This window comes from Opisthorchis viverrini (assembly GCF_000715545.1).
Source record: "Opisthorchis viverrini unplaced genomic scaffold opera_v5_243, whole genome shotgun sequence".
In the NCBI taxonomy this organism is placed as follows: domain Eukaryota; kingdom Metazoa; phylum Platyhelminthes; class Trematoda; order Opisthorchiida; family Opisthorchiidae; genus Opisthorchis; species Opisthorchis viverrini.
This window is the reverse complement of record NW_008751899.1, coordinates 581,942-586,467: the sequence shown is the minus strand read 5'-3', so window position 1 is coordinate 586,467 and position 4,526 is coordinate 581,942. Positions and strand designations below refer to the sequence as shown.

General features: G+C 43.1%; 1 protein-coding gene across 1 annotated transcript in view; it reads right to left on the bottom strand.

Moving 5' to 3' along the window:
- T265_08884 (hypothetical protein) overlaps positions 1-4,526 on the bottom strand; it is a gene marked incomplete at both ends in the record, with an annotated part of 36,281 nt that overhangs the window by 30,786 nt on the left and 969 nt on the right. The window lies entirely within an intron of this gene.

Sequence of the window (4,526 nt, the reverse complement as noted above, 5' to 3'; positions counted from 1 at the left end):
AGACGCACAAAATATTGTTGTGTTATATATATATATATATATATATATATATATATATATATAACAGGATGCTGATGATCGCAAAAGAGTCGACTTATTGACGCGCGCACGGGAGTTGATAATCGTTTTCTCCGAAGAGATGCTCAGTTCCGTTACACTACGATTGTGGTTGGATATGGGATAGTTAAAAGTTATGGATAGGACGAAGAAGTTGTTGCTGTTGAGGATTGGATTAGGCTACCGTGCATAGTTGCGGCTTGATAATCAGTATTAACACGGGCCTATCAGATACGATAACTAGCCAAGGAGGCAAGATGGAGTGAAGTTATGACTGTGGTGAGCCGTCGTCGGCCGTTAGATTATTCTATTACGCCTTGTTGAAGACTCATTTATCAGGCACCATAGGTAGTGGCCTGATGTTTACTATAAAGGGCGAAGATAAATGACAACGCACGCAGTTATCAGTATGACGGGCCGCCGTCGGCCATCGGATTACGTTGCCACTAATGGTTGAGACCTCATAATTAGGTTACACATAGATGCGGGTTTGGTAGTTGCGATAAGTGGCCTAGGTGGGTTACAGCATGTGCAGTTACCATGATGACCGACGATAGTCGATCTATTTTCCGTCCATGCGGTTGGGAATTATGGTGTACCACAGTAAGTAACGTGAATAATTTAAATGGAGAAGATTTCGTTGTATTAGTAATTAGCATACAAATATCTCATAACGGTTCGCCATCTGGTGACCATTTATGTATATCCAGAAAGTGGATCACGCACAGAGTGCACACTTGCGTCGATACTGAACAGCGCATCAAATAATACCCAATTATTACACTGAACGAAAGTTGAGCTTAACAAAAAAACACTGTTGTGACGGAGTTCGCTGAACAAACTCATCTAATTTGTGAGTTTTTAGGGGAGTTGCATGCAAATACTGGACTGAAATTGCACTGCATATCCCATAGATGTTTCTTTACTTGTGAAGGCTGAAATGTGTTAAACTTTGAATTCATGATTTATCTCGTGAAGCGGTAATGAGATGCGAATCAGTGATGGCCGACGACCCGGAAATTTCGCTCATTTAAATAAAATACTATGAGCAACTTACCACCAAAACGTGCAATCGGGTCACACACGAAGTCGCAACCTCGATGACGTCGTAGTTGAGGCAAAAATAGTTTCCGGATAATCCCAGAAACAAACGCAATGCGTTGTTTTCAAGTCAGTGCTTTTTTGAGAATGCACTATTCTGGAACGTGCACTTTGCACAGGAAATTTAGAGCGCCTCTATTTCACGGGCCAACCTCCACTGCCAGAGCAACTTACTCTAAGCGAAAGCCGAGCATATTGTTTGCTGCTAAATCAGGGCCCTCATACAAGTGATCGTTCAGAGACACACCACGAGACCTGGCGTCACAGACGAATACCACCCTAATATTTTCTGGCCGTCTTGGTTGGAGGCTTGATGGTGCGGAAGGTTCCAATGCCTATTATTTAAGGACAATTATGGTACATTTGCCACCCGTTTACTATATTCTTAGTCCATGTACGTGCTTAGCTGCCGATTATGAGCTTCGTGTAAAAAGCTACCCCTGCACAGTCTAGTATTCAGTATTTCTGGTCGTTTTCTCATTACATGGTAGCGATCGGTTAGAGAGAGTGCGTCATCCTTCCACGGGAGTGATAGCTAGTTATGTCAGTCTGCCCGCACCGCATCAGTCTATATTATCGATAACGCTTTCTGGCCCTCTACTGCCACTATTTCAATTTTGGGTAGCTCAGTTTGACAATGTCCTTCTAGATAAACACCGCTGGAGTTCAACCTCGCGCTTAACACGATACTCCTGTAGCTAGGCAATCTTTAAAGATTACAAAAGTAACATTACTTTTACGGCAAGATGTCAAAGTGACTTATAAGAAGCAGGGCGTGAAGTGACCTGCATTGCATTTGTTCCATTCGCAGGATCGATAGGTTCCGCACGCCCAATCCGTGCGCGATGCTCCCAGCGGTTATCATATTTTACCCCAAGCAAGACAAATTAAGCTGTCGAGTGCTGTTACAGCCCAAGAGTATCTTGGAGTGGCACATAATATTAAAACCTCTGGGAAGGCAAAACAACGTCGAAGTTGGTTTCAATACGGTACTAAAATCGGAAGACAAATTCATAAACTATACAAGCCTCTGGTGTAGGGACGTTCTCAACAAATGGTCCACCTGAAATTTAAAAATACAAACCAAGCTTATGAGTACTGAAGTTCGAAATCGGTTGTGCCCACCCTCCGGTTGGACGCTTTGTGATCTAGTTTCTGGGCCCATGGATATGAGGCAAGTCTTTTGAATAACCTTCCAGATAAATGCGGATAACTCCAGGGCCGCCCCAAAGGGACTCGTGGAGAAATTATTATGAGCATTCAGAAAGATCGTTTTTCACTTTTATCTACATTTGTTCACATTTAGGTAGAACAGGAACAAGATGTTAATCTTGCGGATTATTCTGAGCGTTTTGAAATGAAACCCAATTACCCACTCTCGGCTCTCGTTGCGCTGTGGAACTGTTTTGCTTCTGGAAGTAGCACTACATTGAGTTTTTCGTCCGCAGGATAACCGGCGCATGCTCACATCCGAGAAATCCCTAGAACAGACCAGATGAACATATCGCAGCGAAAAACGGCTCAAGAAGTTGGGATGGCCGGTTTCACCCGTTATCGACAAACCCGGTACTTTAAAATTAACACTGGGCCGAGCAATTGGAAGAACGCAATCGACGCTTACGACTTGAGGGAATAACGGCTGTGGCTTGATATTCTTATTTGAAACGGAGACCGGTCTATTATATTATGGCTCGCATCCCTTGGTACAACCTGATTAATAAGTTTGGGGTAAAAAACGTTTAACGCACAATGTGCAAAACTTGAACAAATAACAGGCGTTTGACCCCATGAACGATAAAACAGCAAAAGATTCCCTTATCAAATATGCTCGTGCGCAGAGCGAACCTTTTTTAAACGTAGAGTTGATACCAAATATAGTCCTAAACATGAGTAGAAAACTGCTAACCAGCTCGACAGTATTGGAGTGAAGATTGAGGGATAATGATTATCAGAACAAAGAGGTTCGCAACGGATCCTTGGGGAATCGTGGTAAACTGTGTCAAGAGGAGGCTACTGAAAGAAACTTGCAAGGCCTTGTGCTGAGGCAGGTGGAATGCACACAAAAGTGTGAATTGGTTATCTTCAGCCGATTCAGCGGAAGAAGGCTGGCAATTCTTTTGGAAGAAGAGGTGCCAAAAGAAACTTTAAGGGATGACACATTCTCTAAAAATTATCTAGGCCTTTACATCGCAAGACTTTCATCTTCAAGTGATGCAATCTCTCAGGATGTCAAGTTGGGCTAAACAAATTGGGAGCTGAGTATAGGCGCTCCACCTACAGTGTAGAAATAATAAGCCAGAATTATAGGGTAGCCTCAACTGTAGGTACACCTCTGCAGTTGATAATTCACTTGAAGTAAAAAAGTACGAACAATCGAACGAAGCGGGTTCAACGAAAAGGTGAGGGATCTGGCCAGCAGTAGAATGCGCACAAACTTCTCCTGAAACCGCTGTTCACACGAATGATTCTTTCACGCCGAACTGTATTACACACCAATGTTTACTCGAAAGCTCAAGATATGCCTGGATAATTTTTTAAACCCAGTTCAAAGGTACCAAATTATACTTTGGGTGCATAAAGTTATTTTATTGTTTGTCAGGGGTCAGCATGATCAGTCTGCGATAACCGAAGAAGATGCAGTGGATGAATGGCTTCCCCGCAGTTTCATCCTTCCTTCTAGTAGAAAGCGCATCGGGACGGAGCGTGAGAAGGATTTGCGCCGATTTTCTCCGCGTAAATTCAAAAAAGATCGGCCGTTTGTGGCTTGTGCATGGTGAACTATTTCAGCGGTCCAGTACCAGCCTTGTAGTGGTTAACGGCCCTATGGAAATTTGCGCCGACTCCGCGTAAATTCAAAAAAGATCGGCCGTTTGTGGCTTGTGCATGGTGAACTATTTCAGCGGTCCAGTACCAGCCTTGTTTGTGTTAACGGCCCTATGGAATCTCTAGTGAACTGAACAAATTACTGATGTAAGCCCGATACAAGGTCACAAAGAGAAAAATACAAGTAAATCTTGACTCACAGTTCAAAATAGGAGATTCCGTAGTTGCGTATTCCGTTGAACCACCACACCAAGAATAGTTCTATCTTCCTGGTATCCCAGATCTCCGGTGGTCGAAATATTATTCCACAAGTGTGAATATATTATTACGGTGTTTGTAGCTGAAATGTTTGTTCACGTTTAGTGTTAGCTGCAGTCAAATATAACCAACCAGCGGTCACAACAACAGTCACTCAGCAAAAGTCTCAAAGTCACGTTGGAGCCAACGAGCGGGCGGTAGCGGTTGTATTTCAGTAGAACAAACTTTTGTACAGCGATGTGATTGATAATGATGGGGAAAAATAAGATGATACTGAGCATGAAAAA